General features: G+C 43.9%; 1 protein-coding gene across 2 annotated transcripts in view; it reads right to left on the bottom strand.

Moving 5' to 3' along the window:
- Ppm1l (protein phosphatase, Mg2+/Mn2+ dependent 1L) overlaps window positions 1–26928 on the bottom strand; it is a 291724-nt gene that overhangs the window by 39615 nt on the left and 225181 nt on the right. The gene's annotated exons all lie outside the window — the stretch shown is intronic.

Here is a 26928-nt window from a genome sequence, read left to right as displayed (position 1 = left end):
TGACCTGGCCACGCCCCAGCCGGTTTTAAAGCAGAGCGCCATGTTCTCGCCTTCTTCTTCTTCTTCTTCTCCATGCACATGTCTCTCCCACAGGCCTGCACACTCTCTATCCCTTTATCTCTAATAAAACTCTTATAAGCGGATTCTGTTGTGTTTCGTGACACTTCCTTGCAGGGTAAGAACACAACGCAGCTAAATAACTAACACTCAACACAACATGGAGAAACCTGGAAGACATTGTGTCAAATGAAAGGAACAAGCTACAATAGGTAACACACCTTTTCATCACACTTACATTAAAATAGTGGCCAGCACAGGCAATCAATAGAAAAGAGGAACAGAATAGTGGCTGCCTGGATCTTGGAATACAAGGCTGAGAAAACTGCTTAAGAGCACATGAGTGAGTGAAGGTATTTTATAATTAAGTAGAGATGACAATTATTCAACTTTGGAAATATACAACAAACCACTGACTATACTTGTTAAAGGCATAAATGCTACAATCTGTGAACTGTATATTTTTAAAAACATATACCTGTTCATCTACCTACTTACCTATCATCTATCTACCTACAGATCTCTCTCTCTACCTATTTGTAATTTATTTATAGTCTTACCCATCTCTTGTCCTCTGTGTTGTTAAGTGACATAAAGCATAATAACATTCCTGTAGCTCTTCTTGTGTTGTGCTCTGGGGAAGGGAGACGAGATTGTAAACTCTAGAATATGTTTCTGCTACTCAAGGTGGTTCAGAGACCACTGGATGAAGCCAGCTTCATTATGGTCTTCCCAGGAGGCAGAACTTTCAATGAGGACTTGGGGGGTCATGGAAGGAAGAACAGATGAAGCTCAAAGTCATTGGACAGGACAGCAGTGAGATTAACACCAATGTACAAAGGAGGACACATTTAACACAACTCAAAGGATCAGGCTGCCAGGGATGGCGATGCCAGGGAATTCATTCAGTTTCTCTTGAAGGTCAGAGAACTGCTGATAAGTACAGTACGGAAAAAACTGGGGACAGACAGGTGTGTTGTGGATATCGCTCTATATAAATAAAACACTGATGGCCAGTGACCAGACAGGAAGTGTAGGTGGGACAAGGAGAGAGGAGAATTGGGAAACAGGAAGAAGGAGGGAGAGACACTGCAGCCACCGCCAGGACAAGCAGCATGTAAAGACTCCGGTAAGCCACCAGCCACGTGGCAAGGTATAGATTTATGGAAATGGATTAATTTAAGATATAAGAACAGTTAAGCAAGAAGCTCTGCCACGGCCATACAGTTTATAAGTAATATAAGTGTCTGAGTGATTATTTTATACGTGGATTGTGGGACTGCAGGGTTTGGTGGAACCTGGAGAGAAGCCCTCCAGCAACACAGGTGTGCCCACAGTGCATCAGGAACAGATGGGGAGCCATTCAACAGTCCACTTTCCCTCCTTTTCTCTCAATACTTAAAAAAAAAAAGAGTTCAAAGCAGCTCTTTCTAATGTGAGGGTCACATGAACTTGAATCCCAAAAGACCATCTCTTTAAGTCATCTGGTAATTTGAATTCTAGGACCCAATATTAATACCCAATTGTTTGTTTTTATTGTGCTTATTTTTGGTAATCAGACTTCAGTGTACCCCCTTCATAGTGCCCTCCCTTAAAAAAAAATCACATGTGTGCACAGAGAGGTCACCCTTTTCAGGGGTTAATAAATTGTGGATGTCAGGTTTGTGGTGACAAGTGGTATAAATCTCAAAAGGGACCTGAGCAGCAGCTTGCATTTGGTCCCTTTGCTTCCCGACTGTGGATGCGATGTGGCCAGCTGCATTAAGCTTCTGGTGCCTTGACTGCCTGCTATGATGGACAATACCCTTGAACTGTGAGCTGAAATAAACTCCTTCTTCCTTAAGGTGCTTTCGTCAGGATATTGTAGCAGAGCAACAGGAAATAAACTAAGACCCCAGTTTTGGAGTCAAGATAACAGACATGAGAGAGGCTAGTACTCTACTTTTGTTTGAAAAATCTAGCAAAAATTCTTTTTGATGGCTACAATTCATCTTCATCAAATTCATCTAATTTTATCCTTGGTAAAAATGGCCCAGGTGTGCAAGAGCTCACATGTAGGCTCACTTGAGTCTAACTCCAAAGGCACCGTCTAAAGAGGAAGCCCTTAAAGACTGTCAATGTCAGTGTTCTACTGTTGTCAAGAGACACCATGACCACGGCAACTTTTCCTATAAAAGAAAGCATTTCACTGGGGCTCGCTTACAGTTTTGGAGGTTCAGCTTATTATCCTCATGGCGGGGAGCATGGCAGCACACAGGCAGACATGGTGCTGGAGAAGCAGCTGAGAGTTCTCCCTCCAGACGCACAGGCAGCAGGAAGAGAGACCCTGGGCCTGGCTTGAGCTTTTAAACCTCAAGTCCACCCTCAGTGACACACATCCTCTGACAAAGCCACACCTACTCCAACAAGGCCACACCTCCTAATCCCTCTCAAGTAGTGACCAAGCACTAAAACATATGAGCCTGAGGGGGCCATGCTCATTTAAACCACTAGAAATACAAACAGCCACAATCTGTGAGAAGATTCCAGAAAGAGTCTAAGTTTCACTAGTAGTTAAGAAAGTTGTTTGTGCAGAAGTATACACAAAGATCAATATTTCTTTTCACTTTTGTTTGCTTTTTCTTTTTTTGGGGGGGGGGTATTGGACATAGGTTTTAAATGGACAAAGTCTGCACCAGTTTCATTAAAATTCTATCAATACCCCCTAAAGATTCACTAAACCCTATTTGTACTTGTGATCACCCAAGCATGTGACTTCTTATTACTCTAATATCTCGAAACAGTCCTTCCTAGGAAACACAAGTCAGACATCTTCATGTTCCTTTAGGAAAGGAAATGTGCTAAGTAGAACAATCTTGTCCATGAGAAGTTAAGTACTCCAGCTATGAGCCTGTGAGCTTTCATTACAGTATCCTTCTTCCCATAGATCATGTAAATAGTCACCCTTAATGTACAGAGGCTGCCTCTCCCTGCTCTCCATTCTGGTTTTGCATGTGTAGTAGGGCATGATCACATCTACTCAGTTCTAGTTGAACGGAGAAGACTGCAGCAATATCATGATTGAGCACTGCAGTGGAAGCTGGGTGGCAAAATGACCCATGTGAAATGAAGTGAAAAGGCCCTAATATTAGAAGCCCTTTATAGCAAGTCTCATATTAGCAGAGTCAGGAGAGTAACTTTGTTGTTTGTTTTGTTTTGTTTTTCGATACAGGGTTTCTCTGTGTAACAGAGCTCTGGCTGTCCTGGAACTCACTTTGTAGACCTGGCTGGTCTTGAACTCACAGAGATCTGCCTTCCTCTGCCTCTTGAATGCTGAGATTAAAGGTGTGCACCACCAAGCCCAGCTATGAGGGTAACTCTTGAACACAACATCCTGGGAGGATTTTAACCTTTTGATTGTTTACTCCACAAAAGCATCAAACATTCCTAACATTCATTTCTTAACACTGGTAAAGGGGCAGTTGGAGAGAAACTCTCCAACTCCCACCAAGCCTTGGCAGTCCTGCAGCCCACTTATAAAATAAACACACACACTCTTATATTATTTAAACTGTTTGGCCTAATGACTCAGGCTTCTAGCTATCTAGTTCTTACATCTTAAATTAACCCATTTCTATAAATCTATACCTTGCCACATGGCTCGTGGCTTACCAGTATCTTACATGTTGGTATTCATGGCGGCGGCTGGTAGTGTCTCCTTTCCAAAGCAACATATCCTTAGATCTAAATTTTGAAGTCAAGGTATCTTTAAAATATACATACTGGCTTAACTCAACAGCTTTTATAATCAGTTGATACTAAAAACCCTTTCCTACCCTTCACTGCTGCTGCTGTCCTTCCCCTCAGAAAGAGACCTACTTCCTGTATATCTGTCTTTTTACTGACTTTCTGTTCTGCCTTCTCATTGGTTGTAAACCCAACCACATGACCTCCTCATCACTGCCTGTCTATACAGACCTCCAGGTCTTCTATGGTTGGTATTGAGATTAAAGGCATGTGTCTCTATGCTGGCTGTATTCTTAAACACGCAGAGATTTGTCTGTCATGTGATTGGAATTAAAGGTGTGTGCCACCACCACCTGGCTTCTGCTATGGCTTGCTATTAGCTCTGCCCGCCAGGCAATTTTTTATTATACATAAATATATTAACATATACAAAACCTGTCCTAACTCCAACATGAAGTTTTCTTCCACCGCTTACACACACATACACACACACACACACACACACACACACACACACACATTTTGTTTTTGTTTACAACTGAAGCTTTAAGTGAATGACTTTAGTATTGGGACTTAGAAGAGCAGAGAGAGATTCACTACTTCTTGGCCTGCATTTCTTCAGCTGTGACTGATGAATTTGGCTAGTACTCTGTTTTTATTTGAAAAATCTAGGCACCATAAACAAATTCTTTTTGATGGCTACAACTCATTTGCATCAAATTCATCTAATTTTATCCTTGGTAAAAGTGGCCCAGGTGTGCAAGGGCTCACTGCAGAATCAAACCCATCATGAGAGCAGATTATTAGCATTCTGCTTAACATGGCCATTTTCAGACAAGGGCTGCGGCACAAGCCTAAAATGCTCTAATTACAGAACTCTGGAAGCATCAGCCGTGGGAACAGCTGCAGGCATCAGTCACAAACAGTTGTTTTGAACCCCCGCCACTTTGGATCTTTCAGGGGTGGTGATTCTGAAGTCATTTTCAACAGCTATCGGGACAAATAAATGGTACACTTGGGACATAAAACACAGAAGAAGTCAATGTCAGCCTGACTCAAACTTACAGGGAAATTAAAATTTAAAACTAGAATTGGCTTCCTTGCTTTTTCTTTCTAAGGACTGATTCGATTCATAAGTCAGTTAAAAAGAAGTATGTCATTTCCAAATGGTGATTTCATCTTTTTACATAGAGAATCCACCTGACTGTAACCAAAGATCTTATCTACACATGGTTATTAATGAGCGTGCCTACAACAATGGAAAGAGTGGGTGGGTGGCCACAGGAAAAGGAAGTCCTGCTTCTCCACAATTCCGCTGCTTGTCCAGACAGCAGAGCAGTCCATGTGCCTAGTTTGTACCCACAGTTAAGCAGAGAGCACCTCAAAGGCAGAAGCTTGCATCTTATCTCTGGAGCTGTGCAGTTCAATATCAAAGGAAAGGGCAGCGCGGCCGTATTTTATATTGTCTACAGTTGCAATTTCAGTGACCTACCCCTGCCCTGCAATGAGAGCTTTTCTTGGGAAGAAGTGGGAAGAGACATTTTGGAGTATAGATTTAAACTATCCGAAGCATCTTTCTTTTTATTATCAAAGGGTATCAATACCAGCCCAGACCCAGAAAAGGATGATGCTAGGGAAATTCAGGGAAATTTGTGGAAAGCGGAGAAAGGCCAGGCCAGGTCAGGCTGGCAGCAGAGTAGCTTCGCACTGACCTACAACAAGCGTAACCGATTCTGTTGTGTGTCAACTTCCTGCAAAACAGGCAGTCTCCCACAATGCAAATGTAACAGCCCTTGAGTGCCGGCAGGCTGGACCCAGCTGGGGAGGGCCTCTGCGTAGCCTTCCAAAGGTACAGTCAGTGTCAGCAGAGCTGGGGGTCCGACCTGGAGTCTCTGGGCCTCTTCCGAGTTCCCCCAGGGTGTTGGCAGAATTGAGTTGCTCGGATCGAAGGGTCCCATTTACCCTTGTCCTTGATGGCTTTTGGCTGGGGCTCTCTCCCAGCTCCTGGCAGCTATTGTCTTCTAGTCCTACGCAAATGGCAGCCTCAAAGCTACCTAGAGTAGGAGCCCCACAAGACGAAACAGCACCCCGAGACTCCTGCCCATCACTATGCTCAGACAGCAGAGTCTAATTAAGGGAATGGACAACCCATCCTATTCCCACATCCCTCACCCTGCTACATGGGTCATGGACATGGAAGGGCGGGCTATAATCTTTGGTACCATTTTAGAATCTAGCTACTGTAGAGGGGTTGAGGAAAGACTAAAAGTAAGCTGCATCCTTCACTACTTTAGTGGGAAACATGTAGATGTTTCTTTTGTAGTTACTTCAGACTGTTTTTATTCATTAAAAGGGGGTTTCTCAGGACCACCAGCAAAATAGCTCGGGGATAATGGAGCTAACGGCACCCGCCTCTTAACCTGATGACCCGAGTTCAATCCTTGGAAACCACATGGTACAAGGAAAGAACTGACTCCTGCAACTTGTTTTCTGACCTCCAAACATGCACTGTAATGCATGTGGCCACAGTAAATGAAAGTATATAAATAATATTTCTCTGTCTGCTGGTCAGGATTACAGAAGATCAGGGCGTGGTAGTGCATGCTTCTAATTCCAGCACTTGGGAGTCTGAGGCAGGTCTGTGAATTCAAGGTCAGTCTGATCTTCATAGTGAGTTCCAGAAGAGCCAGGGCTATGTAGACAGACCCTGTCTCAAAGGAAAAAGAAATAAATAAAAAGTAGCAACCTTCAAGTGGGAACCTAGGGCTGTGGAACTCTAGGGACTGTGGGTGTGAAATTCCTCCATAAATTTCCTGTGTACTTTCCTATTAAGAATACTGAAGTCTGACAAAAACCTCCAGTTTCAAAACGGAAAAAAAAACCACCTCCCTACGGCATGAAGCCAGGGCAGTTCACCAGCCCCATGACACTGCACAGCAACAGAAATGCGCAGCCTTGGTGCGCTCTCTCCTCGCCTTTTTTATAGTTTAATCAATACGGTAGGGTGGTGGATTTATCTGTGTTGATCTGTGAAGCTGCAACTGATTCACTTTCGATTCTTTTCTTGCTGGTAAATACTTTTTGTTGTTTCTAGGTTTTCAAGCTAAAAATAAGTGGCCACAAACGTTCTTATAGATGTTCTCTGATGCAAATATGTAAGTCTTTCTAAGAAACACATATGGGGATGAAAATGGTAAGCCATCGTGGGTACCTAGGGCTCTATTTCATTTCTGCTGCTGTGATATAACACTCTGAAAAACAACAACAAAGAGGGCTGGAGAGAAGGCGCAGTGGTTAAGGGCACTGGCTGCTCTTCCAGAGGTCCTGAGTTCAATTCCCAGCACCCATATGGTGCTCACAACCATCTATGGTGGGATCTGATGTCCTCTTCTGACATAAAGTCAAGAGAGCACTCATATACATATAAAATAAATGAACCTTTAAACAACAACAAAACAACCACACGAAAACCAACAACTTTTGGGTGCGGGCCTGGAGAGATGGCTCTGCTGTGAGAGCATGGGCTACTCTTCCATAGGACCCAGGTTTGGTTCCCAGCACTCACATGGTGGCTAACAACCATTTGCAATTCCGACTGCAGAGAATCTGACACCTTCTTCTGCTCCCTGCAGGCAAATCCCATATTTGTGACCTGTCACCGAAAAGTCTCTTATAAAGGCCACCGATCATAAAGAGACCCTACACTGATGTGGTAGACGCTAAAGAAACCACACATCACAAAGAGTTGGAATGCAACTGAATGCCCTATAATCTGATCAGTTTAATACTTACAGCTCAACTAACTGTCCAGCTGGAGCCCCAATTTCTGATTCTTTTAAAAACACTTGAATAAAATTCATTACTCAAAATATTCTTGCAAATATAATACACCAAAATTAACCAGACCCCATGTCTACAGATTTCAGGGAACTTCTGTACTGTTAGAAATAGCCATTTTTTCACTACCAAACATAATTTATGCACTTACCCATCATCCAAAATGAAAATTCCATGACAGAATTAGAACTAAAGAAGCAATTAGCTCTATGCTCACTTTCATAATAATTTCTCCTCTTCTTCTTCTTATTATTTTTAAAGACCCATTAGCTTATTTTAATTAATTTTAAGCTTAACTTGGTAAAGGTAGTAGGGAAAATTTTCTAAGACTTTTTATGTAAATTCAGATATGGGAGGGTTGAAATATAACAGATTCTCCATTGTTATTGGTCATTTATGCTCTGCAAAAATTCTCCATTTCCTCCCCATGTGTTTTGTATTTAACCTTGGCTTCCAGAATCGAAATCATTTTTTTTTTATTTTGTTTTTCATCAGCAGTGGAAATCTTAGCAGCAGACAGCAATTGCCCTAGGTTGGGCGAGGAGATGCAAGCCATGATGCTGTTTGTCTTTATACAGTCAGGCTAGCATCTTTACATCAAGGACAGAATAGGACACGGAAGAAGATACAAGCAAACGGCCCTTCACCACTGAAGTTTTCAGTGGCACATCCCAGTCCAGGTTTAGAAGAGCTGTAATGCAATCTGCACAAGACACTCACTTAGAGGTTAGAACAATGTGGGCCTTCAAAAAAGCACCAAAAAGTCGGTTACGCTTCCAGCTAGGTACTAAAAACTTGGAGATCTTTGGAATATAGGAAATTAGGCGAGGAAGTAAATACAATACTAACTCGGCACCACCAGGTGACAAGCTCGGAATTGTGAGTTCTGAAAAGAAATATGTGATACTTCTCTTTCACCTTCCTCAAAGTTTTAGAGTTTTGATAATTTCTTATTTTTTTGTATTCTGTGACATTTTATTTTTTCTTCAGTTTCACCATGGCAACAATGTTAAGATGTTCCTTCCTTCCTTTATTTCTTTTCTTTCTTTTCCTTCCTTCTTTTCTTTTCTTCTTTCCCCCCTAGAGTCTCACTATGTAGGCAATGCAGGCTTCAGGCATCAGATCCCTGCTTCAGCTTCCTGAATGCTGGGATTCCAAGTGTGCTGGTTTGAATAAGATGAGCCCCCCCATAGCCCCAGGCATTTAAATATATGGTCCCAGTCTTAGTGTTCGACTGCTGTGAAGAGACACCATCACCATGGCAACACTTATAAAGGAAAGCATTTAATTGGGGCTTGCTTACAGTTTCAGGAGTTTATTACCATCATGGCGGGGAGCATGGCAGCAACCAGGCAGACATGGTGCTGGAGAAGGAGCTGACAGTTCTACATCCGGGTCCACAGGCAGCAGCATGAGATCAACACTGGGCCTGGCCCGGGCTTTTGAAAATCTCTACACCTACCCCCAGTGACACATGACCTCCATAGGGCCACACCTCCTAATCCTTCTCAAGCGGTGCCACTCCCTGATGACTAAGCATTCAAATATATGTGCCTATGGGGGCCATTCTTATTCAAACCACCACAGTCCCCAATTGATTGTGCTGCTTATGGAAGTTCAGGAGATGTGGTCTTGTTGGAGGAGGCATATCACTGTTGGAGGGCTTTGAGAATTTAAAGGCTCATGCCATTTTCAGTTTGCTCTCTCTGCTTCCTATTTGTTGTTCAAGATAGAAGCTCTTAGCTTCCAGGTCTAGTCCCCGTGCCTCTGCTCTGTCATCATGGACTCTAACTTCCTGGTACCACAATCTCAAATAAACTCCTCCGATAAGTTGCCTTGGTAATCGTGTTTTATCACAGCAATAGAAAACCGACTAACACAACAAGCATGTGCAACTATGCCCGGTTTAAAATCGTCTTTAATTTGCAATCATGTGGGAAAGAAGTTCAGCCTTAAGATGAATGAAAATGTCCTATCCACTCTTCCTTTCCACGCAGTGACCTGCCAAAATGAAGACTCTGAATCACCTCCACTTTGAAATGAGACGTTTCACACGCTTGTTCCCAGCAAGAAGTACCAGTGAAGTGTTTCAGACAGGCTCTTTCGTGATCTTTAAGACAACTATAAACAAGAGAAAAACCAGAGTGTGCTGTGGTTAGTTCCAGCAGCATTCCAAATATCCTCTTCCCAGAGCAGAGAAGGCAGAGTCCTCTGAGTGATGACCAGTCCAGAGGCCAGTGGTCTTTCAGTGGCTGTCTGGTTAATCTCTTAGAAAGTTTCCTAAGCCTGTATGCAGTTCCAGTCAGAGCTACTCTGAAACAGGAAGGAGTGAAGGCGCTCCCTGAGGGCTAACTTGCCCAGATCTGTGACGTGGGCATAGTGGCCGCTTCCTGGTGTTTACACAGCCCTTCCCCCAGAGCCTGCTTGTATTCTACTCTGCCCTCTAGTAAGGACACCCCAAAATAATATTCTTCTGCCAGAAGCAATTCCTCTTCTGCCTGCGGTCTCTGTCTGGAAGTGCCTTTTACATACGACGTTCCAGGTGCCCGAGAACACCTGAAATCCAGTTGAGCATTCCTTTCCATCTCTCTTCCTCACACCTCCTCTTCTTTCTTCAGCATCCTGCATCTTGGCTAGAACATCAGCATCCACCCGCTGCCCTAATTTAGAAACATGACAGACAACTCATCACATTAGAGTAGAATTATCTGTTTGAATATCCGCTTCATCCACAAGACTAAGACTTTCTTGGGGAAATATGATGGACCTCTCCTACAATATCATACCATGCAATACCACATCAAATATTTAAAGCAGAAGCCACAGTCTAAAGTGCTTCTCTTGGTGACCTGTCACCAATTAAAGTGACAGTAGGAGGGTTTTCAGATTCAAGGCTCCTTTCATAGGACTTCCCCTAAACTGGGGCTAGTGGATATTCCATACTCTTGAAGGCAGGATCTGTTTCCACAAGACATACAATCAAAAGGCAAGGTTCAGCCTGGTTGACTGTCTCAATGTTCATGGGTTCTAATGGATGAAGCTGTCTTGTGTTTATCTAAGTTCTATGCAGGATCGCGGTTGGCCTGGAGGCCTCCAGCACTCGGAGACACTGTTAACTGGCCCGCTGTTAACTGGCCAGTCCAAACAAGAGCTAGTTTGGTAAACTGACCTGTGCTGAGAAGTCAAAGCATGACAGCGGGAGAATCAGGGAATCCGGTTGGGCAAAAGGCCTCAGCAGGAGCTGAAATGTCCACTCTGCCTTGAAGGGGAAGGCCTTGAGCTGGCTCAGCTGGGCCAGAAGGGAGCCTCTGTGTAGACATGGGTCGTAGGTGGTTGGTGTTTGAGCTAATGCAGGGGATTTAATCAGTGAGCCAGCTGGGGCAGGCACGCTATGACCAGCTTAGAGATGCAGCAAGCATCTTCAGATCAACTGTCAGCACAGGAGCGGAGGGGAACCATCTGCTGGGAAATCCTCTTTAGGATCTCCGATCACATCTGACAAATGGTTTTCATTACAACCGGACTACGTCTAGGCCCTGGTCTGAGGAAGGCCTTGCGCACCCAGTAGCACACACTCACATGTCAGAACGCTGACCTCACTGAAGTGCCTGTAAATAACTGCTCAGCTTTCTAGCTGGTGTGTAGAGGAATGATCCCAGCACTGTCCTGCACAGAAGACAGGGCCTGAAAAGGGACAGCAAGGCCAAACTGCCAAAACCTGGGAAGCAGAACCTAGTATGACTCCATGCGCAACTAAAACGTGCATATACGCTGCTTTTAATATATGTCTATGGGAAGGTGTTCAAGAATTCATTTAAATGTGTTCCCATTCCACTCTCTCCTCTTTATTCCTCCTCCTGCTAACTGCACTTGAAACACACACCCAGACTAATGGCTTCCTAATTTATAACTGTGACCTTTCGCACGTAATAGTTCTCTTCTCTGGCCGCTCCAGTATACAGAAGTGAAGGTATCCGTGCACTGAAGCAAGCTGGGCAGACCGATTTCCTCCCTGGGCAATGGAGTCATTCCAGCTGCCTGGAAGGTAGTGCACATAAACATCACAATCCAGACACAGCCTGCAGACATCGTGACCAGAAGGCCAAGGCAGGATCAGAGAGAAGGGAGAGGCAAGGCTTAACATTCGTTTCTACCATTATTAAAAGTCTCGACTTTAAAGAGGAAAAGGGCATCTGGCTGTATGAGCTGACAGTATTGATTGGCTCCCTAAATTAGAGAACACAGACATAAAAACAACAGACGTGAATATTTTCCATTTGGGAGTTGATGTTAGAAGCAATTACTCCTGGAAAATGTCACACTGAACTTGAACATTTTTCCATAATATACTTTTAGGAAAGCATGAGTCGCAGAAAGCATTGCTTCCCGAGTGAGGCCAAATGGTTCTAGAGACTAAAGGGTTTCAGCGTAGGACATACATCTCGCAGCTGCTCCTAGGTTTTGTTTTTATCACCTTCTAGTTTTTTTTAAAAAAAAAAAAAACAAAAACAAGAAAAAAAACCTTCTAGGCTCTTTGCAAGGGCTAGAAAAGGCCAGTCTATATATAGCCTGATTCTCTGACTCAAGACTAATTTATGGTGAGTGGCTCCGGGGCTGTGCTGTATCCAGTGAAATCAATAGGCTTCACCTGCCTCCAGCAGGTTCATCTGCATTTCAGAGGAGGCTGAAGAAAAGGCGATTATTCACTACGGGGGTGGGGGTTTGGGGGTGAGGGACGAACAGAAAACAGGGTCAGGTCATACATTTAGTCAGACTGAAAGTCTACACACTACTTTCCCTGGGCTGAAGTAGAAAGTTGGTTGGCATCCTATTGCAAAACGAACACTGTATCTCTAGTTATTGTGGGCTAACATGTGGTCACACATTTGGAGGTAAATTTATCTTATTTTTAGACTTTGCATATGAAACCTTACCCAGTAGTTTTGGGGCCATTCCAAAAGGAGGAAGAATACTGAAAAACGTCTGTGGAGGAAACACTGTGGGGCAAACTGTTAGCTCAGTGGTCTTAGCACTCACAAGTCCAAGATCACGAGCATCAGTAACAGGAGGAAAAACACCCTGGCGGCTGCCTAGAAACTATGGAAAAACTATTAACACCGACTCACCAAAGTGCCACTTGATAATCTAAGATTCAATTGCCAATGCATTTTTTTTACATTTATTGCATAAGTTATACATTATTGTATATGTGTGCATGTGATCTACAGCATGTATGTGGGAGTCAGAGGACAATTTGTGAGCATCATTCTCTCCTACCATGTAGGTCCTGGGGATCAAATCTGGCAAGCCTGGGTCATCAGGCTTGGCAGCAAGTGCCTTTACCTGCTGACCCATCTTGCTGAACCAAATGAGTATTTTCTGAGACCACAGTCTCCTATACAACTAGCACTGGCTACTTCTTAACTGTGTGGCTTCTTCTGTGTTATTCCACATTTGAGGGGCACCCTAGGGTTCAGTCCACGGAACCTTTGTCCATTACACTGACTATGGGGCTAGGGACATCCATTCCACTGACTTTACATATCATCTATACACAGACGATTTCCAAACTTTCATTTTCAGCCTTGATTTTTCTGCCGAGCTTCAGACTCATCTGTCACACTACCGACTGACATTACATCATCTCGGATGCAGCACACAGAAGACTGAACTCTCTTTACACCACTCCTGCTCTAATATATAGTAACTGCACCCAGACAGCTGCTTTGGGGGAAAACCTGCCGTCAACAGCCTCTTAATAAATAGTGTTCAGGAAAGTGGCTGTTCACACGTACAAGAATGAAGCTGTATCCTTCCCCGTATCTCACCCTGCATGAAAACTGATTCAAAATGTACCAGTGGTTTTAACCTAAGACCTGGCACTCTGAAACTGTTAGACTAAACCACAGGGAAAGCTCTTCAAGATACAGGCATAGGCAAGGACTTCTGAAAAGGACTCTTTATAGTTAAGGAAGGAAGAGCAAGAATTGATATACATGATTCCATGAAATTAAAACCTCCCGGAGCCCAACAAAGGAAACAGTGAAGAAAGAGTCTATAGAATGAGAGAAAATCTTTGCCAAGTATCCATTTGACGGGGGATTAATATCTAGAACATGTAAAGAACTAAAAATTCAAATATGCACAAATATTAATCATCCAAAAACTTCATAAGGAAGTGTTCATCATCCACAAAATCAGGAAAAGGCAAATTTAAAAGTACATTGAAACCCTCTCTCACCCAGTCAGAATGGCCAGCGTGGAGAAAACTAACACACTTCGGGGGAGAATGTAAACTGCGGAATCACTAATAGAAGTCAGTACGGAAGTTCTTCAAACATCTGCAAACGACTACAATGTGATACAGCAATGTCATTCCTGACTACACACAGCCCCGGCACACCACGTGGATGCCTGCACGTCCATGTTTATTGCTGACTATTCACAAGAGCCAGGCTACAGAATCAGCTAGATGCTCATCAACAGGTGAGTGGATAAGAAAACGTGGTACGTAAACGCAATGGAGTTTCAGTCATTCACAAAGGACAAATAATGTCTCTGCAGGCTGGAACTGGGTATCAAACGCTGATAATCAGGTAACTCAGAACAGCAAATGTTGCCTGCTTTGTCTCGTATGGGGAACATAAGTCATATGTATATGATACCTACCTGACATGCCTAGGATACCAAAACAGAAAGGGGTCTGTTACAGGGAGGAGAGCAAGTAGCGGAAGCAATGAACGGAGGAGGTGGGAAAGAATGTGAGCAAACTACCGGACATGAATGTATGAAGATGTCACAATGAAACCCAGTATTTCATTTAAGAAAAGGGGAAAAGAACCACCCCCCTTCTTTCTCCCACACTTGCTATCCAACCCACCAGACACTCCTTTCACGATGAACTTAGACTCGGAACACATCTCACGCTGCTGGTTTCTGCCACTACCCCTGCTCTCCTGGATTGTTCGCATTTTACTTTTTATTTTTATTTTTATTTTTATTTTATTTATTTATTTTTAGCTAGGGTCTCTGTGCAGTCCTGGCTGTCCTGGAACTCACTATGTAGACCAGGCTGGCCTCAGACTCACAGAGATCCATCTAGCTCTCCAGGGAGTCCCTGCAGGTATCAAACTGAGAAGCTAATCTCTGATAAGGGATGAGAATGAAAACCCGGTGCAGACTGGCAAAGACTTCGGGGAGTCTGATGCCAGGCGGTTCATCGTCAGCAGATTTATCTCAAACACAGCACATTTTGGGAAAAGGTTTCCAGGCAACAATCAGTCCAATCAGCCCAATTCCAGGTGCACAGTAAAGCTTACGGTGTGACTTAGAAACTCCTTTACAAGGTACCTGTGACCGTGAGGGTGGTTTCTACAGCTAAAAGGCCTAGAGTCTAGTGTGATCTCTGACTGATAGCATACGGGTCAGCACGCCATAAAGAACATGTGACATCACCCCTAAGAATGGGTAATGGTCTAAGGAGGGAGAGTCTGGAATAACCATTCTGGGGAATTGGGTAAACTCTGTCTCTATAGCAAAGGTGGGTGAGGTCTGACTCCACAGACAGCAGAAAGGTCACTAGGTCGTTAACAACCTCCAGTCTGCTTTCTGGATGGAATGTAGGTATCTTTATCTCCGTCATTGAGGAGACACCCCTGCGTGATTAATAATCCTGGTTCTCTTAGTGCTTCTCTATGAGGACAAGGACCTCTGTGCCCCCAACACTCTGAATCTCAATTGCTAGGGTTAAGGGTGTGTGCTACCAGCCTGGCTCTATAAACATTTTTAATTACATTTATTTATTTACCATGTGGGGCACACATGTGAACATATGCAGGTCAGAGGACAACTTCCAGGAGTCATCTTTCTCTTCCTACTGCGTGGATTCTGGGGATCAAACTCAAGCCATTGGATTTGGCAGCTAGCGTCTTTACCTGCTGAACATATCTCACCAACCCTTGTCCTCACTTTTCTAGTTTCTTCAGCAAATGTCACTTCTATGCATGTGTCCTCTGGTGGCTTTTATCATGTGCACAGTCAAAATCTAAGCCGGTGCTCTGCTTCCTACCGTGGGCTAACTCATCTCCTGTTAGGGGATATTTGACTATGTAAAGATGTGTTACATTTGTTTATACTGTGGAATATTATTTTAACTGTAAAGGTGTGTTACAATTGTTTCTGCTTTTTTATATAAGATGTTTACATTTGTTTGTTGTTATTTTTTACTGTAAGGTGTGTTACAATTGTTTCTGCTGCCTTTGTTAATGATTTAAAGATGTGTTACATTTGTTTGTGCTGCATTTGCTGAATTATGTGAAGATGTGTTATATGTGTTTCAGCTTGCCTGCCTAAGGCACCTAATAAAGAGCTGAACAGCTAATAGAAAGGACAGGCAGGGCTGGTGGGCAGAGAGAATAAGTAGGAGGAGAAATCTAGGTGAGAGAGAGAGAGACAGAGACAGAGATAGAGAGACAGAGAGAGACAGACAGACAGACAGAGACAGACAGACAGAGACACAGAGAGAGAGAGGTGTGTCACACCCAGGGCCAGAAACCAGGCAGCTGCCAGACAGACAGACACGGAATAGAACATACAGAAAGAAAGAAGGAAAGGCAAAAAGCCCCAAGGCAGAACAAAGATGATGAAAAACAGGACAATGTGTTATAAGAGCTAGCAAGAAATAAGAGCTAAGATAAGGCCAAGCATTCCTAACTAATAAGCAGTCTCCGTGTCATGATTTGAGAGCCGGTTGGTGGCCCAAAAGAAAAAGCCTGCTACAGTCTCCCACTTCTTCCACATTGTCCACTCTTTCTAACTACACTGGCCTTGCCCTTCCTCAAACCCATCAAGCTGTTCCTGAATCCAGGCCTTTGCCTCTTGGATACGGATACCCATCATTCACGTCCCTCACTGTCTTCAGATACCAGCCTAGTTTCAACTGCAAGCAGGCATTCCTCTTCCTTGCTCTTTTTTTTTTCTTAAGAGCTCTTAGCACCATTTGACGTGTGTACGCATTTGCTAATATCTGTCTTCCCTCGTTACAATATGCTATGGTGTGAAGATCTTGTTCTTTCCACTGCTCAGTAACTAAAGACTAGACCGGAACCCAGCACACAATATGTGTGTACTAAATATGAAGTGACGGCTTGGATTTGTTTGAAAAGTGGCTAGAAATGTCACACTAGCAGCCGAAGGGAAGGGTCCTGACAGGAAGGGTAGATTTCTAGATGTCATTTGATGCACAAAAGCCATACTCAAGTAAAGGGTGAAAAAATGTGATTCTGAGAAACCTTTTAAAATGTCATTGCCTTCCATCGGGTACCCACTGATGACCTCACCAGGCTCCACTAGACAGATCCAAGTCAAGTGACACACACGGTCCTGGTTAACCTGAACGAGTCACAGAACAAACCCCAAAGCTACCAATCATGCAAAGAGACTGGCAGGGATGGAGGGGAACTGACAGGGATAGGAGAGAAAGTAATCAGAATCTATTATATATGTGTATGAAATTGTCAAATAACAAAATTAATCAAAAAAGTGTATTGTAAAAGTATACCCTTTCAGACATTTTTAAGCATACAGTTTAAGTAGTAAGACTACATTCAGATTGCAGTGTAACTAATCTTCAGGACTTTTTTATCTTGAAAAACTAAAATTCTATTCACAGCAATTCCCTACCCTTTCAGCCCCTAATACACACACACACACACACACACACACACACACACACACACACACACACACACAGACTTTGAGCTTTCTTTTCCATGATTTTGACTCAGGTAAGCAAAAACATACACCATTTGTAACTGGTTTATTACAATTGCAACATAACATCAAGGTTCATCCCTGTTGAGCATATGATATGGTTTCTTTATTTTTTTTATTTTATTTTTTTTTTTTATTTTTTCGAGACAGGGTTTCTCTGCGTAGTTTTGCGCCTTTCCTGGAGCTCACTTGGTAGCCCAGGCTGGCCTCGAACTCACAGCAATCCGCCTGGCTCTGCCTCCCGAGTGCTGGGATTAAAGGCATGCGCCACCACTGCCCGGCTGGTTTCTTTATTTTTAAAGGCCAATCTTGTATTATAGGTAGAGCAATATTTTCTTTATTCTGCCATGTGTCAATGGAAATGACCCATTTCCATCTCTTGGCTATTGTACATAACACTGAAATGAACAGAACTGTGCAAATACCTTTTCAACGCCCAACTTTTGATTCCTTTGGCTATATGCTTGGAAGCAGGATTGTTGGCTGATAGGATGCTTCTATTATTTGAGGGACTTACGGAGTATTTTCAGTAACTTATGTACTATTTTGCTAATGTTGTATGTGGGGTCTAGTTCTCCACATCCTTACCGATCCCATTTTCTGCTTTTGTGGATAGTGGGGGTCCTAATGTATGAAGGTTCCGTTTGCATTTCTCGATAGTGACTAGAGATGCTGAGCATCCTCTCAAGATCCATTACCTATAATAAAGTTGGATTATATGTTGGTTGTTTTAGTTCAAATGGTTCTTTCTCTGGAATTAACCCCTCACCAGCCAGGAGTGGCGGCGGTTTCATTTACCCTGGGAGTTGCCTTTTCTCTGATTGTTTGCTTTGATGGGCAGAAGCCAAAGCCTGATGGGGTCCCATCTCTTGTCTTACATCTGCGGCTTGTGCTTTTGATGTCCCGTCAGTCAAGCATCACCAGCTCCAGTTCTCTTCTTCTAGTAGTTTTATAATCAACATTTCTGTTTTGTTCTGTTTGGATGGTGGGGCTGGGGATTGAAGCCAGGCCACGACATATGCTAGCCAAGCACTTCTGTCATGGAGCTACATCCCAGTCTTCAAAACACATTTAAACAAAACGAAACAAACAAAAAACAAAACAAAACAAAAAACAGTCACATAAACAGTTAGGATTTAGGCATATCTTCATCGATCACTTTATAGGAATGGATTTGCTATTAGTTCTTTTCTGTTGCTGTGATAAAATACTATGGAAGAAGCAACTTAAGGAAAACTCATCTGCTTGGTTTGTGGGAGGATGGAGTCCAGCATGGCAGGGGAGGCATGGCAGTGTTCGGGAAAGGAAGGAGGCAGGAGCAGGAAGCTGGCTGATCACATGTCCTGAACACACAGGCAGCAGAGAGGAAGGGCAGGAAGTGGAATCAACATCTGCCACACTTCCAGCAAGACTCCAACAGCTTTCACAACCTCTGCAAACAGCTCCACCATCTGGAGACTGTTCAAATACCTAGGCCTCTGGGGACATTTTTCATTTCAACATCACAGATGTGGTCTTACTTGAAACAGGTTCAAAAGAAAAGAATTCTGAAGAGAGTTCAAAAGACCGTTCAAAGGGCAGTTCAGAGTCTGAGGATGAAGACAACAGCGTTGACCACGAATTCAGCTTCCTAATTCAGAAAGTAGGAAATAAAAGACAAGTTTTGGACGGTTTGAGAAGGTAAAAAAGAAAAAAAAAAAAACAGGGAAAGAAACAGTGAATCGAGAAAGACATACCTCCTAATTCTGTGAAAAGACTGTGGCTCACTCGCTAGTCTGCATCCAAGTACCAACAGTGCCTTTCTGTGTTAACTTGTTACTCTATTTGAGCAAAGAAGGCCTCATGAATCTGGTGTCACCAAACAGGACAGACTCAGAGAGCCTGATTCTGCAGTGAGAGCCGTGTACTTTTATACCTGCAGAGGGAAATACTGATGTAACTTAACATACTCCACTAGGCGTTTGTCTTCTAAGGACTTGCTCTGCCCAGCTTTGTGGCCTGTGACTGGATGAAACTCAGCTAGCTGTTTGTGGAAACCTGCCACCAAAATACACTCTGATATTAGGTTCCAGCTTGTGTGTGTACAGAGTCAGAGTTCAGACACAACCTTAGGACAACATCCTCTTCCCTATTTAATACTTTAAAAAAGGATTTTATTTTTCATTACGTATGTGTCGATGTGCAGGAATATGCACATGAATACAGGTGCCCATAGAGGCCAGAGGAGGAAGGGCATTGGATCTGTGGGGGCTGCAACTACAGGCAGCTATGAGCTGCACATGGGGTGCTGTGACCCAAACTTGGGTCTTCTACAAGAGCAGTAAGTGCTCTTAACTGCTAAGCCATCTCTAGCCCCTGCCTAGAGAAACCAGTTAGTTTTTGAAGACTGAAGATTTCCCAAGAGTAGACTAATCTTTGTTCTAAAGCTGAACAGTGAACAAAGGTTAACTTTGTGGCTAGATGAATGTAAAGTGCCTAGAAGACATAAAAATCCTTGTGCTCAAAATTCAGTGGTGCAGACAGTCTAATAATGACCCAATGAACTCCAATAAATATGTAAGTATCAGTACAAAAATGTCATAAATATAAAAAAAACAAACAAAGCCAACAATTATTCCACCAAATACGTAATTTTAAGAGCTCATAGAGGGTGGGTGTGGTGGTGCATGCCTTTAATCTCTGCTGTCTGGAGGCAGAGGCCGGTGCATCTCAGAGTCCCAGACCAGTGAGGGCTACCTATGAGAACCTGTCTCCAAACCTAACCAAACCAAACCAAACCAAACCAAACCAAACCACATAATACACCCTCCCCCCAATTCACTGCCTGTCTTCCCTATTTTCATTGGCCTCTCGACCAGTCCTGTGTTTTGTTTGTCATTTTAGTAGTACCTTTTAAAAATGCACTTTCTTCTCCGTTTCCAGTACGCTGCAGAATTGCTTCCCTGAGCCCTGCTCTGCTCTCCTTAGCTGAAGAAGGTTCTCGAGCCTCGTGTGCGTCCTTAAAGGCTCATGCTTTGCTTCTGTCTTTCAACGATGCTTCTCTTTAAGATCTATCTTGAATTACAGTTTCAACTTGGAATTCTTCACTGGGGATAAGCTGCCGTAGCTCTGAGCTCCAGTTTCTGACTGTTGACCTCGCATTCGGTACTTAAAGCACATGTGTCCTTGAACGTTTCTCCATCATCATAAAATGGTGGAGTCCAAAGAGAACTTGCAGAAAGCTATTCCTTTCTGTGACCTATTTATTCAGCCATCTGTTCAGAGAGCAAGCATTTGCTGGATGTGTGGAATGTGCCAGAACCTCGGTGCAAAGGAGCATGACAGTTCGTGTTTTGGAATATTTTCATCTTGGCAGGAAAAATACCTGTAAACTGGTCCATAAATACAAACAGGCAAGATGTGGACGGCATTATACACCATCACTGGACTCAGGGAAGGGTACCTCTGGGGAGCCAAAGGCATGTGTTTCTGTTTGTTTTTGATGCTGAACACAGCAAAATGATTCAAGTTACATCTGCTTCTGCTGGAGATCTTAGTATTGTTGCCAGGCCTGTGAAGGTCACTATGTGATTTCAGCTGAACTCAGGGAATTATGGGCAGGTATCTCGGCTGTAATCAGAATTGGAACATTAGGGTAGATGCATCTAAAGCCCCCCACAGCAGCATCTCCACAGAGGGAGCGGTGGAGGCCGTGGAAGCAGCAAAGTGAAGAGGCTGAAAAGCAAAGTCCCAACCCGGCTGTAGTTGGGGGTGTCAGGGGTCCTCATTTTCTCATGGTTCAGTTACATGGATTCTGGGGAGCAGGGGCTGTTTCAGGGGTCCTCATTTCCCTCATGGTTCAGTTATGTGGGTTCTGGGGAGCCAGGACTGGGCTTCTGGGGTCTTTTTCCTCTTCATTGTTCAGTTAAGCACATTCACAAACACACGAGTCCAAGGCAAATTAGGACAGTGAGCTGCGGTTTACTAAGCATAATCACAAAGGGCTTTTAACCTTCGTAGATTACAAACTCTAGAATCAGGCAGACTGTTGTAGAAACCGGTTCAGCCCCATATCATGGCCTTGAAAGAGTCTCGAAACTTTCCCAGTCTCCTCAGCTACAAAAACGGACCTGCCATTCCTCCTTCTCCATAGGGTGGCTGCAAGGACTCAGTCAGTTACTATAGACAGAACACGTGGGAGACAGCGGGGACTTGACACGTGCTAAAAAACAAACCATCCTTAGTGTGTCTACACTTTACTGCACATTCAACCTAAACTGCATGTGTTTGCATTACAGACACAGCAACTGCATCGAACTTGGTGTGTCCTTTCCTGAGAACCACGGTTGCTTTCACAAGCAGCCTTTTCAACTTATAACAATGGAAACTGGTGGGTTGACAGGGTGACGCTGTGGGCAAAGCACTTGGCAATCACCTGGTGACCCGAATTAAATCTCTAGGCCCCACGTGGTGCAAAGAGAAAAGCAACGCCCACAAGTTGCCCTCTGACCTCCACGTGTGTGCTGGGGCACGTGTGCCCCCTACGTGCAATTAATAGCATGTACAAGAATGGATAAAAACTGGAATTCACTGATCTGCTGGTTGAGTTCTTTATTTAGAAGCTCTTCATCTCCCTGACTTGATATTTACATCCACAGCTGTGAGATGACTCCCGGTCAGTCCCAGCAGAGGTGGCTAGGATCTTCGGATTCATTTCGTTCCTACTGTGTACAAACAGCACCTGCGATGCAGTGTGGTCACTCAATGGCCAACGCTTATTCTTGCTTCACAAAAACTGACACTAAGGAAATGACTTTGAACAGACTTTCTCATACTGTTAATACATTTATTTAGCTATGCTCAATTTCCTGAACTGTCATCCTGGGGCTCCGAGTCTCCCCAGACATCTCTTTAAAGAAGCCTGTCAAAAATCTCCCTCAAAAAGAGTTCCTTTTGAATTCCATGACCCCGATGAAGGTGAAGATAACGTCATCTTTATGATGTGCTACCAAAGGGAAAGAGGGAGCCAAGAGGAAGAGGGACAGGAACGACAAGGGCCCCCGAGAGTGAAGTCACTTGTGTGTTTTCGTTCCGGCTCCACTACCTTGAACATACTTCTTGATATCTGGCAAATAAATACACAGTCTAGTTGAGGTGATAATAAAAAACAACAGCAGCTAGCAAGGCACAGATGCTGAGGAATTAGAACAGATGTTAGCTGTAAACAACTGGAAGAGTGTGTCTCCGGTGAAAATTGGTCTGCGCTCGCCCACGGTGTCTGGCCGTTGGAAGCGTTCTTTCTAGTGCTGTTTTCAAGGTGGAAATTGTAATGTGAAAATGCTGTATGACAGAGACATTTTCCCAATAACTGTTACTTGTTTTGAATGCAAGAACTACAGAGGAATTTGTATAACTGGGCCTTTCAGCCACAGATTGCTCTCCTTCTATTCTTCAAATGTGTTCTGTAAGACATTTCTAAAGATTGGCAAGGCTCTCAGCTGCTCTAAGAGCTGATAGGCTCTTCACAGCACACACAATTTTGTTTGGAGATTGTCAACAACAGGCTATTCCTATTAGCCTAGAAGAAAGCAAGCAATATAAAATACTAGAAGAAAACTGAAAAATACATCTTCCTGCTCATCTAACAGACTTTTTCCCATCAAAAGAATTTTAGAGCCAGAATGAAGTCAGCACCAACATCCAGAATTCTTTGTTTTGCTCACACCTGAGGTTACCTTTATGAAGCTAGCCCACTTGGTATCTGACAACTAGAAACAGCAGCATTCCTTATGACATGCCGGTACAGCTGTATCCAGCATAGGCCAAGGACCTAACACATGGTTTTCCAAGTTACAGTCCACATTCTTTCTCAGAGCATCTCCAGCACCCTCCACTCAATGTAAAAATCCTGAAAGTCCTCTCCAGATAACACACCGGGGACAGTTCTCATCATTTTAATAACTAGGAGGAGGCACAATGTGCCTCCTACGACAGACACCTAAAAGTCTATAGCCTCGCTTTCCCAGCTTCCCTTGCCAGCCAGGCTGTGGGATACAACCTCACTAATTAGGTCACCGTGCCCTAAGTTCCAGAAAATGGCAGAAAGTTCTAGGGATGCTAAAAAATTATTCAAAGGACTGGTTCTACAAGCCATTTTCCTGGAATGACAGTGTGAGCAAGCCTAGCCCTCAGTATCGTTGATGTAAGAGACAGAAAGAGTGTCCTCATGTTATTTATGGGGGGGGGGCGCAGGGGTTGGAATGGTTGAGGTCTGTGGCCTCCACTATTCCTGTACACTTTTCCAAACTTGCTTCTTCAGCCTCCCTAGCAGATTGCTGAACTACCCATTGCCTTCTTAAAATTTTTATGTTTTGTTTTAATTATCTAGAGACTGTTTTTGTTGCTTAGAACAAAACCCAACCAAAAGAACCTATAACTCCCAAGCCTTCCCAGACCACAGCATCATGTTACTTCCACAAACTCTAAATACGATGGAGTCTAGCACTTTGTGAATACCCAGGTTTATGGTTTATGATTATCTTTTTTGCTTAAACCATGCCCATCAGGGATAGTACTGCTCCAACTGTGACCCTTCCCCAGCAGCCCATCCTGAACTTACTGAATCAGAAACTCCATCAGGGGCCCCAAGAGAACAGCATGTTAACACCCGTGAAAGCCTGGACTCTGTCCAATGCTACCAAGGTTCCACTTATAGCTCTCACTACTGGTTACTGTGTAAGAGTGAAGAAGGCTGGCTGGCCATGAGCAGCAGAGAACCAAGCAAGCAGCCACATGGGTAAATGATCTCTCTCTGTTCTTCATTGCAGGTAAGAAGTAATGAGCTGCCTGAGTTCCTGACTTGACTTCTTCCAAATAGTGGACTGTGACCTGGAATTGCAAGCCAAATAAAATCTTTCTTCTCCAAGTTGTTTCCTGTCCAGATATTTTACCACGGAACTGGAACGAAATTCAGCAGCTCAGAAAGATTGACATCTCTTACGTGGACTTACCCCGGAAACCTGTTTCAGACTCTCGAGCAGTGCTTTTGTATGGGGATGTTTAGATCTGGGGGAGGGGATTACTGGTTGTCACAATTCAGTGAGTATCCATGAGATTTAATCGGAAGGGGCCATGGGTGCTCAGGATTCTGCAGTGTGATGGACAGTCCTACAAAACAGTAACTTTTCCACATCCCACACAACCATCAAACAGCAGAGTGAGAAACTGTTTATAATCACATCCACCTTTGGTTTTGCATGTCCATAGAGTGCTTCTGGAAAGGCATTACTATACACTGAGTTTTTCGGGAATGTAATTACTGTCCTAATTAAGTTGCGCTTTTGGCTTAGAACTTTAAAGTCATTTGCACCTCAGAAAAATCCCTTCACTGATGCCATCGCCACTCAGTGTACCTGAGCTGTCAAAAATCCGTCAGCTGTCAGTCTGCATTTGTGGCTGTCGCTTTTGTGAAGCCACAGTTAGCATCAAGAACAAGAACGTGACACGTCCATTAGGAGGCCGAAAGTCCTGGTGGTGGCTGAGTATTTCTACATCAAAATACCTACAGATCATTATGTATTACCTTCCATTTATATTGTTAGGGCACTCTGTTGAATTTGAAAAAAAAATTATGCATAAAGTTGGAGTAAGTACTCTATGAAGTTTATGTCAGGATATCATGTTAAAAGTATGGTGTTATTAAATGGAAAGTGTTGGTTATATAAAAGTAAGAATTAACGATTTTGATTTCCCAGTGCAGAGGAAGTTAATATAGGGCAAGTGTCCCCTGTGTTTTATAGACCCTGCTACTGTAAAAATGAAAGACGAGAAAGGAGACACGGGCAGGTGTTAGAAAGGAAGGTAGGACACATCCTCACACTCTGGTTGCCAGATTCTCCCAGGGACTACTGGGTTTGTTTCAGTCAGCTTCCTGTTTCTTTCTCCCGTCAGGGGTAGCAACGTTTACTCTGATCAAGACACTGGGTTTTATATCAGATGGCTACAGCTGAGTCTTTTCCTGCCTGACAGCAATGTTTCTTCTAGTTGAAGGTCCTGATTGCCGAAGTGTCACAGCTCTCAAGCTCTGCTGCCCGAGTGACACACGCTTATGAGGTCACCCACTCCCTGGCCTCTTCTCAGGCATAAAGAACCATACAGACATCGTTGACTAACTGCCATACCTGAGCAGAGCAAGCCGGCTCCTGGAGCACGGAGCGCCCAGGAAAGTCTTGACAGTTAAAGGCAAGCTATTCCGTTCCAGTAAGTTTTTTTCTGGGAGCCTGAGAAAGTCACTTAACTTCGCCATGAATTAGTGCCCCCAAGCAGAAAGGAAGATTACAAGACACTCTCTCTTTCTTGTCTTTGCTCTAGTAGCAGCCCACTCCCACCAGAACTGTGTTTTCCCATTGCTTACTGCCTTGGGGCGCTCAGCAAAGCTAAGCGGATCAGTTAAGCAGCTGGAGATCTCAGAGGAGAGATGCTTCATTCGATGTGGCTCTTTATTGACCAGGACTGACAGACTAGAGGCCAAGGAAAGCTGTTGTTTAACATCTGTTTCGAAAGGTGCAAATCTCTAACAGCTGCCCAGGGGCTCCATCATTTTTTGATTTTGCTCAAGGTCAAAATGGATTTCATTTTTAAGAACAAGGTTTCTGTTCTGGTAGGATTTGCCAGCTCCCTAACCTGGGCACTCCGGCGTCTCTGTGGACGTCCTCACTTCCTGTGGACGATCAGGCACTCGACAGCATCGGGGCTTGTACCCGGCTCCTGTGTTTCTATCATGCCCTGAATCCGCCCCGGCTCTCTTGCTCAAGTTGTTCTCAGCACCACTTGTGGGAGACAGTAACCTAGATGCCACTCTTGGCCGTGTCTACACTGGAGGTCGCATTCATTCTTCTTCACGCACAAACTCTAAGGATTTGGATTTTCCAGAGGGAAGACAGGAACATTCTACTGAGTTTGACATCTTCTCCTTTGACATGACTGATAGGACCAGAGGGACCAATCCATGGAGTAAGCTGAGCCAACTAGACTCTACTGTAAGAATTGAAGGGAAGTGGACAGTCCAGTGTAATCATGTTTAAAAAGTGGCTAGAAATACTTGGACATTCCTCCTTCAAGGAGCTGCCACCTCAGTTCCGTCTCCTCGACTCCAGGCAGGACTGTGACTGTTTGTAACAGCGACACTGGTCAGAAGGCCCCTCAGTCCAGGTCTGAACACGTCATGTGGTTTTCACCTGCTGGGAGTGACATGCCATGGTGACTCCTCTTAGGACAGAGTTTCTCGAAACACTGTTTTCCCATGCAAAGCATCTATCATTTGGTTCCTGTGCTCACCAGCCCATGTGCAGGCAGCTCTGGCTAAGAGACCCTGTGGTGTCCAATCTGTTTCAGCATTCTAGCCATGGTGCTAGAAATAAGCAAAGTCTTCCCGGATGAGGCCTGGGAAAGATAAACAAAACTTTCCACTTGCCTTGAGCCACAGAATCCACATGCATGAGAAAACGACTACACCCAGAAATTTGGAGTGGCTTACGCCAGGGCAGTAACTGAAACATC

The sequence above is a fragment of the Peromyscus leucopus genome, chromosome 6 (genome assembly GCF_004664715.2).
Source record: "Peromyscus leucopus breed LL Stock chromosome 6, UCI_PerLeu_2.1, whole genome shotgun sequence".
NCBI classification, from domain to species: domain Eukaryota; kingdom Metazoa; phylum Chordata; class Mammalia; order Rodentia; family Cricetidae; genus Peromyscus; species Peromyscus leucopus.
Note: the sequence above shows the minus strand (reverse complement) of the source record. Positions and strands in the feature narration are given on the sequence as shown.